The sequence below is a fragment of the Macaca thibetana genome, chromosome 2 (genome assembly GCF_024542745.1).
Source record: "Macaca thibetana thibetana isolate TM-01 chromosome 2, ASM2454274v1, whole genome shotgun sequence".
Lineage (NCBI taxonomy): Eukaryota > Metazoa > Chordata > Mammalia > Primates > Cercopithecidae > Macaca > Macaca thibetana.
The window spans coordinates 141,148,537-141,164,353 of NC_065579.1; the positions used below are offsets into that span (position 1 = coordinate 141,148,537).

The following is a 15,817-nucleotide window of genomic DNA, read 5'->3' on the forward strand; positions in this document are numbered from 1 at the left end:
GGGAACCTGAAAACCAGGTCAGCAGTGATATACATCCACTCTCTGAGGTTTGGTTCTGCCACTGCACGGGATTAATGTTCCATCTCAGATTAACTCTGAAATCAAATGAGGTAATGTATTAGTACTTGGAGTGCTTTATGAAAGGTAGAGAGCATAACAACAGCAAGAATAAAAATCGTAGCTGCTATCTTATGAACATCTGTGTACCAAGCACTGGGTTTATTTTATCTTTTTTTGAGGCAGGATCTTGCTCTGTCACCACTGTGTAGCCTCAATCTCCCACGCTCAAGCAGTCTTCCCACCTCAGCCTCCCAAGTAGCTAAAAGAACTATAGCTACTCATACGCACCATGCCTAGCTTTTTGTTTTTGTTTTTGTTTTTTGGTTTTTTGGCTGACAAGGTCTCAGCCACTGTATTTAGTGCAACACATGACTATCTCATCTAATCCTGATAAGTACCCTTGAAAATATTAACACCCCTGTTTTATTGGTAAGGAAAGTCAGGCTCAAAAAGATGAAGTAAGTGGCCCAGGATGACAAACCCAAGGAAAATGGTTGAGTCAAGATTTGAATCTGGCCAGTGTGACTTTTAGACCCCTGTTCTCATTTACTAAGCAAACTGTTTTCCTTCCCATAATCGGGATTTGCAAGAGAAGCATAATTAACTTTGAAGATGGGCGTTTGCAGTTCATTTTCTTGGGATACCCATCTCACCTTCCCATTTCAGATCAGCAGGCAGTTTCCTGTGCTCAGGCCTCATTCCCCTCTGCAGAAGGAACTCTGGTGATTTTCCCACTGGGAGAGGGAGACATGAGATGTGGCATCCTGTTCCAGGAAACGCCACCCAGTCTTGTTACCCACCCTGAGCCACCCCAGCTCTGTGGTGCGCTAGCCAGCTCTATGGTGATTCTGTCGGGTAAGCCACTAGCCGTCAAGATGACCAAAGCTCAGAAAGTGATTGCTGCATTTCTGTTTCTGTTGTCGACAGTGGCCTGATATGCATAGCATACTTAGATGGCTCCACTTTTCAGAGCCTTCTGGCAGGTACAAATTAATCCCCTGGCACAGCACAGTGCTAGCCACAAGAAGAAAAGAAAGAGAAGTATGTTCCACGCAGGAGAAACTGCCAAGTGCATCTGGTCTAGATTGGTTTTTTTTTTTTTGGAGATGGAGTCTCACTCTGTCACCCAGACTGGAGTGCAGTTGCGCAATCTCAGCTCACTGCCACCTCCACCTCCCGGGTTCAAGCAATTCTCCTGCCTCAGCTTCCTGAGTAGCTGGGATTACAGGCACGCACCACCACGCCCAGCTAAATTTTGTATTTTTAGTAGAGACGGGGTTTCACTATGTTAGTCAGGCTAGTCTCAAACTCCTGACCTCGTGATCTGCCCGCCTCGGCCTCCCAAAGTGCTGGTATTATAGGCATGAGCCACCGCGCCCGGCCTAGGTTTTAAAATGCTTCGTTCCCAAGATCTGATAGAAGTTGAATTTTAGTTTTAATTCAAGAAAAGGGACACGATAACACTTGCCACTTTTCAGTGTGTTAATGTCTCAACTGAGAGGTGGTGCCAGCATTTCTACTCATTGTGTCTGGTGTGTGTGTGCGTGTGTGTGTGCGCGCGTGCACGCATATGTATTTTTGAGATGCAGTCTCACTCTGTTTCCTAGGCTGGAGTGCAGTGGCATGATCTTGGCTCACTGCAACCTCCACCTCCCCGGTTCAAGAGATTGTCCTGCCTCAGCCACCTGAGTAGCTGGGATTACAGGCCCATGCCACCATGCCCAGCACGTTTTTGTATTTTTAGTAGAGACGGGGTTTTGCTGTGTTGGCCAGGCTCATCTTGAACTCCTGATTACAGGCGAGATTACAGGCAGGAACCACCACTCCCAGCCTCAAGTGTATATTGACAAGACATTGTCCCAGGGGTAATGACAGAATTGAAAATGGTGACATGGGTCAGTGGGCTGCACAGCCACATGTATACATTAAGCCTCAGATAACTGTTCTCTCTCTATTATACACACATGCATCAGTTTTATCACATGAATTTTAAAAAAATTTTTTAAGTAAGATGGTGGCCTTTTCTTCAAAGAGTGTAGGTACAGTTTAATGGGGAATAAGACAGTGAATTGTCTTGCTTGGCTAAAGACAGTCTAGACCACAAGAGAAGCTGAAAAAAACAGTGTTGTGGAGCTTGAAGCCAGCGTGAGACACTACTGGCCATGGGAAGTCTCAGCCTTGATGACTGGGTAGCCTGCGCTCAAGATCAGAAAGTGTGTGGAAGGGCAGGGTAGAGGCATGGGGGAGGACATACGTTTTGGGAACAGCTCACATTCCTTTTTTTTTTTAAACATAGGACATAGTTCCTAAGCTGATGTTTGTTGAGCACCAACTCTGTACCAATTGCTATGTTAGTTTCTGGGGACTCTGAGATGAAAAGAATGCATCCCCAACTCATCAGGGAAGATACACAGATGGCAAATAAACACATGAAAAGATGTTCCACATCATATGCCCATTAAAATGACTAGATACCACTACACACCTACTAGAAAGGCCAAAATTCAAAACACTGTCAACACCGAATGGTGGTGAGGATGTGGAGCAACAGAAACTCTCATTCATTGCTGGTGGGAATGCAAAATGGCACAGCCACTTAAAACTAAACACACTCTTACCGTATGATCCAGCAATTGCACTCCTTGAGATTTACCCAGATTAGTTGATAATAGGTCCACACAAAAACCTGCACTTGATAGCAGCTTTATACATAATTGCCAAAACTTGGAAGCAAACTTGGAAGATGTCCTTTAGTAGGTGAATGGAGAAATAAGCTGTGGTCCATCCAGACAAATATTCCTTAATAAAAAGAAATGAGCTATCAAGCCATTAAAGACATGGAGAAAGTTTAAATGCATATTACTAAATGAGGCTGGGCGCAGTGGCTCATGCCTGTAATTGCAACACTTTGGGAGGCTGAGACGGGCGGATCACTTGAGGTCAACATGGCAAAATCCCGTCTGTACTAAAAATCCACAAATTAGCTGAGTATGGTGGCACGTGCCTGTAGTCCCAGCTACTCAGGAGGCAGAGGCAGGAGAATCACTTGAACCTGGGAGGTGGAGGTTTCAGTGGGCTAAGATTGTGCCACCATACTCTAGCCTGGGTGACAGAGCAAGACCCTGTCTCAAAAAACAAACATATTACTAAGTAAAAGAAGCCAATCTGAAAAAGGCAGCATACTGAGTAATTCCAACTGTATGACATTCTAGAAAAGGCAAAATTATGGAGGCAAAAATTAGTTGGGCATGGTGGTGTATGCCTGTAATCCCAGCTACTGGGAAGGCTGTGGCAGGAGAATCACTTGAACCCAGGAGATGGAGCTTGCAGTGAGTCGAGATCATGCCACTGCACTCCAGCTTGGGTGACAGAGCCAGACTCCACCTAAAAAAAAAAAAAACCAATGATGGAGACAGTAAGATCACTGGTTGAGGTTAAGGGAGAGAAGGGGATGAATAGGTAATGCACAAAGGAATTTTGAGGCAGTGAATTAAAAGAAAAAAAACTCGATCCCTGTCCTTACGGATCTCTGGTCAGTCTAGTTGGAGTCAGCAGGCACACAGAGGCCTGCTGAGATGGAGAACAATGCCCAGGTTCTTCGTCTGTACCCAGAGGAAGCCAGAGGAGGGTACCGCCTGGCCCTGGGAGGCTTCACTAGAGGTTTTCGAGAGGAAGATGCACGTCTAAGGTGTGACGAGAAAGGGCCAGAAAGAGAATGAAGGAAGAGCATTCCAAGCCACAGAAATGACACATGGAAGAGGGCAGAGATGAGAAGAGAAACCATCTGTGACTTAGGTAGCTCAGCAGAGCTGGAGAGGGTCAGGCAATTGAGTTGAGGCACAGGCCAGGGCTGGGCCATGCAAGGTTTTGCCGGCTACACAAGGGCACCACATGCCATGGGGAGAACCAGGGTGTTTTTAGCAGGGTGGTATGATCAGATTCCTACTTCAGAAAGATGGGCACAGTGTGAAGGACGGATTAGGGATGATCAGGCTGGCTCAAGGAGTCCTAGTCAGAGAGCACAGGCTAGAAAGAAGTGGATAATTGAATCGATGTTGAAAAGATAGAACGTACAAACTCTGGTGAGTGGATGGTGGGTGGGAGAGAGGGAGGGGACCAAGGTGCTTCCCTGGGGTCTAGTTTAGATGGCTTGCTTTGAGGGCGGGGCAATCAGAGAAAGACTAGTTGTAGAGAAAGGGAGCAGGAAAAGGGAAATAAAGCTAGAAGGTTGATTAGAACCATGCTATGAGGATACTGAATGCCAGGTCAAGACTGTATTGAAAAACCTGAGACAAGGCCGGGTGCAGTGGCTCACGCCTGTAGTCCCAGGACTTTGGGAGGCCAAGGCGGGTGGTTCACGAGGTCAAGAGATTGAGACCAGCCTGGCCAACAATGGTGAAACCCCATCTCTACTAAAAATATATAAATTATCTGGGTGTGGTGGCATGCGCCTATAGTCCCAGCTACTTGGAGGCTGAGGCAGGAGAATCGCTTGAACCCAGGAGGCGGAGGTTGCAGTGACTCGAGATCATGCCGCTGCACTCCAGCCTGTCAACAGAGCGAGACTCCATCTCAAAAAACAAAACAAAACAAAACACCTGGGACAAAACAACCTGAGTGCAGATCACTCTTTGTTACTTTCTTTCTTTGCTACATCAGACTTTGACCAGAACCTGAGATACAGATGGACATCTGGGAGTTGTTGGATTCTAGAGTATACATTTGACAGCCTTTCCCAAAGTGGCCCATACCCAAATTGATAATCAGGATCGTTGAAGCATAGGGAAAAACTTGATAGGAGCTGAAAAGCAGTGTACTTTTCAAGAGAATAACTTTCACTGAATTTTAACAATTATTTCTTAAAGTATTGAATTCAACTGGTAAGGTAAACAATGTGTTAATCTCTTGTGGCCCCAAGTTTCTCAGCTGGTAAATGAAGGAAAAAGACCTGTTGATCTCAGAATTCTCTTGCAGTTCTGCAATTCTAGTCTAATTAAATTTTTCATCAAGATTTAAAAAAAAAAACAAAAACCTTATATAAGTAAATATAGAGTCCGGTGCTATCTTTCATTGATCTTCAAACATTTCTCCCCAAATTTTAATTTTGAAACACCAACTTGCCAAATTTCCCAGAGTGCAAATCCCTTGCCCAGTGAGCTGTTATTATTTGAAAATATTGTGGCCTCTAAAGCTGACTTTATCTTTTAAAAACAATTTTTTTAACCAGCAAAAGAAATAAAGTTCCATGTTTATACCAATGAGTTTCCTGAAACTAAGAAAAACTGACCATTATATTGTTTCATGTAAGGAACTTGGGTACTGTTATAATCCCCATTTTAATGATGAGGAAATAAATAGGCGAAGGTTATTTCAGACTCTGTTTCCTTGACGCAGTATTTCTGGATGGTGAATCTTACTCAGATTTTGTTTTGATGCTATTCTTGGGATTGACTTGAGAAGCACCAGCGGCTGACTCTTTCTCTCTTTCTCAGTGCAGAGGGGTAAATTGGGAACAAGCTGTCTTGCTTTCATCATGTTATTTGCTGTCATCGTGGAAGGCAGGCAGTGAGAGGAGTTTTTATACTATCTTAAGCATCTTCTGTTTCAAAGCAAATCATCTTCACTTTCTCCTTCCCCTCCCCACTTCCAGATAATGACACATTTTTTGGCACCTTACCATGGAAATAGCTTTGGAGCCACCTTCATACAAGCTCAAGGCTGTGCTGATGTTGCAGGAGTGAGGAAAGGAGAGATCCCGTCCCATCCCCAGATGGCAGCTGTGTGCTTGAGACTTTTGCACATGAATTCATTTAACTTTCACAAGGTCTTGTGAGACAAGGAAACAGGCTCAGAGAATGTCAGTAAACCTACTCAGAGTCACACAGCTAAAAGATGGCAGAGCCAGGATTTGAACCCACTTAGGCAGACCCCAACTCATGCTCCACACCTCGTTATGCTCCTCTACCGTGAGCGGACAAGCCCTGGTTTATTAAAAACTTCTCCAGCAGTGTTCAAGTAGAGAACTCAAATGTCTGAAAGGCCATTCTCTTCCGTTTGTTTATTCACTCAGTAAACAAGTGGAGCTGATACATCTACTTCCCTCCTAGTTTAAGGGGTATTTTGAGGATTAAAGAGCTATAATTCCGCTTATAGCTCAGCAGTGAGTATGTGCTAACCAGTAGCTATTATGGCTACTGATGGTGGCTGCCATGCCAGGCACCATACCAGATGGACTGGGGACATGGGGATGAGGAAGATGCTGTGCTGGCCCTGGAGGACCACATATACAGGCAGCAGAGGAAATGGACCCACAGCAAACAACAAGTGTGGGTGAAAGCAGGGCCTCAGCACACACATTCTACACTTCTGAGCTCGCCCTGTACCTCACAGCAGCCATTATGGCCACCTGACAAGCTTGGTCTTACAGACCTCATTCTGTGGATCTGGGCCTTGGCTTGTCAGTAACTGGCAATGTGTTTGGGAAGTGATTTTTCCTTCTTCATTATGTCAGCATTTAATAATAATAAAGAAAAAGTCAGCTTTTAGTAGGAGCCACCCCACACCTCACCCGCCAGCATTCTTCCCTGAGAAGTAGGCACAGTTGGTTGTGAGTCTTTTCCATGGGGCCAACATTCTGCAAACAAATGAGCATTTCCTTGCACTAAGGCTGCCTATCAGCACCAGGGGGGTAGCAGTTGCTCCAGGCCCCATGCAGGGGCCTGAGAGGGAAAATAGCAGAGTAGACAGCTGTAGACCGTTGGGTTCCCAGTTTCCCTTTCCGTGACATGGGGATCATGGTAAAAATGCCTGTCTCGCAGCAACGCTGAGACATCGTTCCAACAGATGACAGATCATGAGATCATAGGTGTATAGCATTTCGGATCAGTAGAGCCCTAGGCAGACATTGGTTGCCGTTGGTAGTCATGAATTGGGAAGGCCAGTGCCATGGGAGCACAGGGGCCTGAGAACGCTGGCCATACATGCTAGATGCCGAGAAAGACCAGGGGAAAGCAGAGTGTGACTGGGACCGGCACAGGAAAGGGTGGCTAAGAGTCACAGAGGGTGACCTCACCCAGACTCATAAACCCAGAGATGAGGGACATGTGGTGGTGGAGAAAAAGAGGTGATGTCCTAGGTTGGGGAAAAGGCGCATCGCACGGCAGGGCAGGGGGAAGGAGCAAGCCAAGTGAGGGATCTGCTCCTGGTCTGCTGCCAGGGCTGCCGTGGGAGCAGCATGGCCCGGCCAGCCCAGGAAGTTTTGTGGGGAATTTTCCTGACATGGAATGACTCTAGATTGCCACCGCTGCCGACAACAATAACAAGGTAGATAAAGCCTACTTGTATGGCACTCAACTCTTTATGCTGTTGGTCCTCACTGCAGTCCTGACATAGCTACCATTGTTATCTGCATTTTGTAGAAAGGGACGCTAAGGGCCATAGAGTGTTAAGTGACTTGCCCCTAGGTCATCAGCTAGTAAGTGACCAAGCCAGGGTTCTGTTTCAGATCTGTCTATCCCCAGAACTCAAGCCCTTAACCCAAGCATTACAAGGTTATTCTTGGGAGGAGGAGAATTGTATGCCTTCCAAGTGCATTCACCTCCTTTCAGCTAGCCATGCCCTACTTGGGAACAGCCCTGTGGAAGAGGTGAGCCATCACACAGAGGCTGGCAGACCATGTTGATGGAGTATCAGGGAACCCTGACACCCCGAAGCTGGGAGAGTCATGTATTTTTGGAACTTCCCACCTTTTGTGCCTTCACTCCTTTCTCCTGACTATAGGTGGGTTTACAGTAATTTGGAGATGATTCTGGGCTTTCTCGGGGACACTGGGGAATTCCGGAATAAGCTCATGATTTATTAATGAGATGAGCAGATGAGCCTCACACTGTTCACAGTTCTGCAGGTCGGCTGAGTAAGTCACCAGGACTTAGGCAAGGCCACTGAGACACTCCTGCAAGAAGCTGGACAGAGCTGGGAGGGGCGTGAACCAGAAGGAGTTGTGCCCCAAGGCAGCAGACATAATTATTCACAGAATTCAGACTAAAATTCTAGAGGTCATTTATACCAAAATGGTCTACCCAAAGCTTTCAGTGGGTAATTTCATATGACTGAACAATAAATTCAAGTAAACTATAACCTTCAGAATAGCCTGTCAAATGCCCACCCCAGGCCTAGACTGCTTTGAGCTTGTGACGCAGACTGTGAGCATGCATGCTGTTTTGATTTAGTGTCTGAAGGCTCCCTTTCACAAATTAGTAGACAGCTCTGGATCTAGAACCAAAAGTATCTGAGGTCAGGTCCCAGCCTGCCACCTACCAGCTGTGTGATCTCAAGCCACTTGCTTTTCCTCTCTCAGCCCTGTTTTCTCATCTGTAAAATGGACACAATGACGCCTTTTGGGGCTTTTCAGAGGTGCCTGTACTTTATAAAGTATGTCGCAAATGTTGCTGACATAATTTTGTGTCCTGTAGGAAATGCTTCCTTTGGTGCTTGTAATATAGCCCAACCCAAGTCATTCCTGAGAACATCCCCAGGTTGGAGGATCAGTCAGAAGTCATGATGACTGTTCTATATAAATGCTTGGCCTATTAACTAAAATTAGTACCTTTCCATCTCTTCTCTTTCTTGGGCGGGGCAGTGGGGGAGTGCAGGAGAGGGGAAGTAGGGAACCTTCAATTATGTTTTAAATAATCCTCATAAAATTCTTAGCCAAAGATGATCTTGCCCTCCACCTTGGTGACCCACCACATACGGGGTACATCTATCTGGCCTGTCTCTAGGCCTAGACAGAAGAAACAGGGAGGATTATTGTTAACTTTTACCACATGCATGACTTGTTCCCGGACAACCCATTCTTCCTTTAGGCAGAGGTGATGTGCAACTGAAGTGTTTGATTTAGAGTGATGGAGAAGTCTGTGCTGCCATTCCTCAGGGAGCCCTAAACGTTGATTTGCCTTTGGGAGGGCTGGGCCTCACGAAAACCTGATTTACGGTGTTGCTCTGGGCCTGATTTCCTTTGCACACTCTAGAGGAAGTGCTCTGGTGATGTTGGCACTGAGCAAGCAACAAAGGCTTTAAAATGTCGGCCCTGGAAACAAAACTGTACCTTGTGATGTTAGAATAATTATACCACACTTGATCTCTGATTACGGCCAAAACAGCAGTTGCTAAATCCAGCTAACATGGAAAAACTAGAAAAAGTGAGGGGAAATCAGCCAAATGCATAGCAAGGGATGGGGAGAGCGGACCTGGACTGGACACAGAATCTTCTGTTTCCACTTGTCTGGTAATAAGTGCAACACTTCATGGTCCCCAGCCCCAGCCCCCAGCCCCCACCCCTTCTTTTCTAGAGCTGTTGCACTCTGCATGTTGACACTAGCTGTGGGAACTCTGTGATTTAAAGTTGAGTTGAAAGAACTGCTTTTATCATTTCAAGTATGCAGCCCCAGGCCAAAACAGACAAAACAATTTTTTAAAGTCTCAGTTCAAAAGCAGCTTGAAATATTCTCTGTTCCATCAAAAGGAACCCCAAATCTCTCCACTGTTCTGTGGGCCCCCTTCCTCTGATTGTGTACCTGGCAGGCTCCCCTTAGCTAGCTGTGCTGTGGCTTAGTTAAGCTGAAGTTGAAACACAGACGAAGGAAGACATTGCTTTCCAGCCACAATGGAGAAGCCCATTCCCACTCTTTCCCCACTGGGAAACTGGGTTAGAGTTCTGAGAAATGGGATTTGGGGTTTCCCTTCAACTGTGAAATATTACAGAAATACACAAGTTCCATACAAACTGGTGCTACATATTTCTCAGAAAAGCAGAATTCTAATAAAGAATGTATAGTCTGTTTTTTATGCTTTAATAAATACCAGGCACAGTGACTCACACCTGTAATCCCAGCACTTTGAGAGGCCTAAGCAGGAGAATCACTTGAGCCCAGGAGTTCGAGACCAGCCTGGACATCATGGCGAAACCCCATCTCTCCTAAAAATAAAAATAATTATTAGTCGAGAATGGTAGTGCACATCTGTAGTCCCAGCAACTCGGGAGGCTGAGGTGGGAGGACCAGTTGAGCCCACAATTTGGAGGCTGCAGTGAATTATAATCATGCCACTGTACTCCAGCCTGGGCAACAGCAAAACCCTGTCACTTTAAAAAAAAACAGGAAAAACAAAACAAAATAAAAAAAACCAGACATTCTGAGTCCATAGCAGATCCCCATTGTCCTGTCATCCTGTAGGTGAGGTTCTATGTCCTACAGATTAAGAACATGGCCCTAAATCAGCAAGCAGATGTTTAAAATAACACAGAAGAAACCTTATATATTTCTGTATTTTCCCTAGCTGCTTCAGAATTTACTATGAAGTTTAAGGGTATTTATTCCTCTGTCTGTGCAAATCTCACTTTATTTATTTATTTTTGAGACGGATCTGTCACTCAGGCTGGAGTGCAGTGGCATGATCTCGGCCCACTGCAGCCTCCACCTTCTGGGCTCAAGTGATTCTCCTGCCTCAGCCTCAGCTGGCACTACAGGCATGCACCACCACACCCGGCTAATTTTTGTATTTTTAGTAGGGATGGGATTTTGCCATGTTGGCCACGGTTGTCTTGGACTCCTGACCTCAGGTGATCTACCCGCCCTGACCTCCCAGAGTGCTAGGATTATAGGTATGAGCTACCACACCCAGCCAGTGAAAGTAGAAATTATTTATTTATTTAACTATTCCTTGAAAAGAAGAAACAAAATGTCCCCTCTTTAGCCTGAATGATTAACTTTACTCATAAGAGGTTCACAGTAAGACATGTGATGTTATTTTTTTTTTTACTCCTTTGCTCTTGTATGTGACAGATACTCATTTGTTTGTTGATTAATACCTTTTATGCAGCCAGCATTAATATCTAGTGATAGCCTTTTTTTTTTTTTTTTTTTTTGAAACGGAGTCTTGCTGTGTCGCTCAGGCTGGAGTGCAGTGGCACGATCTCGGCTCACTGCAAGCTTTGCCTCCTGGGTTCACGCCATTCTCCTGCCTTAGCCTCCCAAGTAGCTGGGACTACAGGCGCCCGACACCACGCCCGGCTAATTTTTTGTATTTTTAGTAGAGACGGGGTTTCACCGTGTTAGCCAGGATGGTGTTGATCTCCTGACCTCGTGATCCGCCCGCCTCGGCCTCCCAAAGTGCTGGGATTACAGGCGTGAGCCACTGCACCTCGCCAGTTATAACCATCTTTAAATCAAAAGACCACTAGCAGCTGCTGAAAAGTTCTGTCACCTTTAATTCCTCATGTGTAAAGTAGAGACTCTACCTCTCTCACAGGATTATTTTGAGAATTTAAAATGTTATTGTGATAGTTGACTAGACTTGGTAAACTGTTCAATGCTGTGCTGATATAAATGTGATAACTGCTGCTCTGTTTCCCAAATTCACAGGCAGAATATGAGATTCTGTAATCTTGAATCATAATCTTCATCAAGGGCCAGGCACCATGGTTCACGCCTGTAATCCCAGCACTTTGGGAAGCCGAGGTAGTCAGATCGCTTGAGCTCAGGAGTTCAAGACTAGCCTGAGCAACATGGCGAGACCCCATCTCTACAAAAAAATACAAAAATTAGCCAGGCGTAGTGGTGAATGCCTGTAATCCCAGATACTCAGGTGGCTGAGGCGAGAGGATCGCTTGAGCCCAGGGAGGCCGAGGCTTCAGTGAGCCGTGATCAATCCACTGCACTCCAACCTAGGTGACAGAGTGAGACTCAAGTCTCAAAAACAACAACTACAAAAAAAAAAAAAACCTCAGACAACAAGAAACATAATCTTCATCAAGAACTCTTACCATAATAGAATTTTGACTATTTTTTTTAAGATGCCAACTTATAAGCAGTAGGATTATTAGCAATGTCCCTAATGCTACTACAGTTTTTCAAAGTGATTATTATTGGTATATAGCAAAACTATTGATTTTTGTATGTTCTTGTTTTACTGCATTGACTAAGGCTACCAAAATAATGTTGAAATGAACTGCTTATGGCAGATTCCTTAAATTGTTCCTGACTTTGTTAAGAATGAATCTAAAGTTTTACCATTTACCATCATGTTTGCTGTAGATTTTATTAAGGAAGTTCCCTTTTGTTACTGATTTTCTGTTTTATTAAAATTGTGAGTGAAGTAAAAACTTTTTCTGTCTCTCTTGAGATGTTTGATTTTTTGTCCTTATATAAAAACTAATAATGTGGTATATTAAATTACTAAATTTTTTTTTTTTGAGGTGGAATCTCACTCTGTCATCCAGGCTGGAGTGCAGAGGCGCGATCTCAGCTCACTGCAACTTCTGCCTTGCAGGTTTGAGCAGTTCTCCTGCCTTAGCCTCCTGAGTAGCTGGGATTGCAGGCACATGCCACCACACCCAGCTAATTTTTGTATTTTTAGTAGAGACAGGGTTTCACCATGTTGGCCAGGCTGGTCTTGAACTCCTGACCTCAGGTGATCCACCCACCTTGGCCTCCCAAAGTGCTGGGATTACAGGCATGAGCCACCACACCTGGCCTTTTTTTCCTTATATTGAACCATCCTTTTATTCCTGAGATAATGTCATTCTCTTCTACCTGTCCCTAGGAAACTAATACCATAGTTAAGAATTTGCATTCCTGGGAACTCATGGGATATCATCAGTGGCACTGAACTATTTTTCATGCTATATAAACACCTCAAAACAATTATCAGTATTATCAGGATTGTATGGGAAGGAACACAGAGATCTGTGGTCATAGACATGACAGTCACAATGTATGCCCCACAGTCATACAGGAGGCAAACAAAGTTTGAGAAAATTCTATCCTAGAAAGGATTTTAACTGCTTTAAGATTTGCCTGTAACAAATGGGTTATAGTTTAAAGAGGTTGAGTAATACTCCTAGTCTTAATTTAAAAAACTCACAAGTTACAGTTATATAAGGCCTTTCAGATGTCTTTCCTATTTCAGATGTTGTAACAGCCAACATAGGTAAGATTTTGTTCCAGAGAAGGTATTTTCGTTTCCTTGTTTGTGACTACAAACACAGTAATTTATCGCCCGTATCCATGCAGAAATGCAGGAGTGAGCTGATTTGTGATGCATCCTGTAGTCCTGCCTGTCATCTTGAATCATTAAATCTTCCCTGCTTTGCCTGTTGCTTGAAGATCACCCACGTGTGGTCCCTTCTGCTTCAGTTGTGGGCTTTCTGTCACCTTCTCATGTTGGGGACCACGAGAATATGCACAGCAAAGTAAACGAACACCTTACGAAGTAAAGTTCTGTTTGAAACTCTTTTTTGAAAGTAAAGTTCTTTCTAGCTCTTCTGGTTTGAAAGGTAACCATTTCACAAGGCAAGGTTTTCTGTACTGAATCTTGTTTATAGCCCGCAACAATATTGACTTCATTCAACAAATATATCTTGAGCTGCTGTTATTAAATCAGCAAGGAGCAGCCCCTGCTTATGTGCCGGGGTTTATTGAAGTCATAACAGCACATACCTTAAAAAACATAAGATAGCTATCCTACCTTCAGAGGAATCGCAGTCAGTCATTTACAGTCACCAGTATCCAGGAAGTCAGATGGTTGCGTACCTCCTGTGTGTTGGCCACCATCAGAGACCTTGAGAAAACTACAGAGAAAATTGCTTACCTCTGATATCACAGTCTGACATAGAGCCTACCAGAATACACAATACAAAATGCACATAGAAAGTTAAAACAGTTCAGGTGCAGTGGTTCATGCCTGTAATCCCAGCACTTTGGGAAGCTGAGGGGGGAAGACCCACAAGGTCAGGAGTTCGAGACCAGGCTGGCCAATATGGTGAAACTCCGTCTCTACTAAAATACAAAAATTAGCTGGGCGTGGTGGCGGGCACCTGTAGTCCCAGCTACTTGGGAGGCTGAGGCAGGAGAATTGCTTGAACCCAGGAGGCAGAGGTTGCAATGAGCTGAGATCATGCCATTGCCCTCTAGCATGGGTGACAGCGAGACTCCATCTCAGAAAAAAAAAAAAAAAAGTTAAAACAACATTATGAGAATAAAATCATAATTCAGGGACACAGTGGAAGATACGTCATAAATAAGATGTTGGACTCATGACTGCATATCCAGTCAGACTGTCAGTGTAGGGGGGAGAGGTGGGGAGAGGCTTTCTGCAGAATGGATAGGAATTGCAAAGGTGGGCCTGGAGGACATTTCAGGTAGAAGAAATACCATATGGAAGGCACTGTGGAAAACAGGGAGCAGTACATTCAGGTGACAGTGGAAAATACTCGTGTAGGTGGACAGGAGGACATGGGAGGGGGATGGGGCCAAGGAAGGCCTGGGAGTGAAGAGACTGAGGCAGACATTCTAGGGCACCTCCAAAGCCAGCCAGGGTGGAGTTGGGGTTTGCTTTGTTTTTTTAAGACTTAAAACATAAATATTTAAAGATAATATATAGCCTTCTTTGAAAGTAATTGAGATCATTGATTGGGAGGAAAAATCCAAAAACATTTAGGAACTGCAACACAAGAGAAGCTGCTAACTATGCCCCTCCTACCACAAGCAGCACAGCCTATAGATGACATTGATTTTATGTTGCCGGATACGTGGCTTCAAACAACAGAGAATGGTTTTCAGTCTTAAGTCGTATGGATGAAGGGCCTTCAAAATCAGGAAGAAATACGGCAGCGTGTCCTGTTGGCCTTGGGCTGGTAGTCAGATGAGGTCAAGGGCTTGTTTTCATGAGGGAGACTTGTAAGTACTTGGAAGCATATGATGTTATCAGCAACGTGAAGTCTGTCTCTGTGACCACAGCTGGCTCTGGAATACCACAGCCTTAAAAATAGGGAACTTAATTTTTTTCTCGTAATATGAGGCTTCACCTGGTTAGCAATGTCCTGGGTCTCTGCAGTGGCTAGCATGGCAGGGGACACCCCACACATCATCGTGGTGGCAGTGGGAGGGGATAGGGCAGAAAGGACCAGAGAGTTTGTGTCTCTGCCCGAAGGTACCAGGGATGCTGAGATGGCTCTGTGGCCGTCAGCCCCTCAGGTGTTGGCTCTGTCACCTTTTGCTCCTTTGCCCTTTTCTTCCTCACCCCAGCATGACCCATCTGCACCACCATCCTCTCCCCAGGACACAGGAGGGGCCCAGAGACTTCCCTCTCTCTCCTTTTCCTTTGAAAGTGCATGTATGTGTTTTGGACAGAGGAGGACCTTCTACTTGGATCAGAGATGCTGTTGGCTTTTTTGAGGACGCCTCTCGCTCTTGGCTGGAGGGTGGTGGGTTGCAGTCAGGCCTGAGAACTGGATGACCCACGCAGAAAGAGCCAGCACAGATGTGTTATAATACCCTTCCCACCTCAGCAGACATGACTAAACAAACTGTCTGCTTTGAACAATTAAAGCATTTGTCAGAGCGGCTCCCAGAGAGAGCGAGGCCCTGCAAGCAGTGGCATGCTCTCAGAGGAAAGCAGTGGGCGTGTGGTGCGTGTGCAGTCCCTGTGTTGTTAGCAGGCTGCCTGGCCATACTCCGAAAGCGCTCTATGCATTGCCACCTTCTGCATTTAAACAGCCAGAATGACCTGAGCTGGGCACAGGAGTATAGCTTCCAGACTGTCTTTCATCAGTTTTGAGAAACTTGGATGCTGAACTGGGAAATAGTGATTTGCTTTAAAGAAATGCAAGAAACACAAAGATAAATGCAAGAAAAACCCCAAATTCTTTCCAGCCAGCGCCCATTCTAGACTTGATGGTGAAATGTATCCCCTCCTCTGA

At 45.1% G+C, this 15,817-nt stretch overlaps 1 protein-coding gene and 1 long non-coding RNA gene across 6 annotated transcripts in view; both read left to right on the top strand.

Moving 5' to 3' along the window:
• The window catches only part of ATG7 (autophagy related 7), a 268,195-nt gene that overhangs the window by 227,355 nt on the left and 25,023 nt on the right, over positions 1-15,817 (top strand). The gene's annotated exons all lie outside the window — the stretch shown is intronic.
• LOC126949083 (uncharacterized) lies at positions 13,135-14,084 on the top strand. The gene is made up of 2 exons (XR_007723586.1): positions 13,135-13,334; positions 13,367-14,084. It is a non-coding gene; the product is annotated as an uncharacterized LOC126949083 (long non-coding RNA).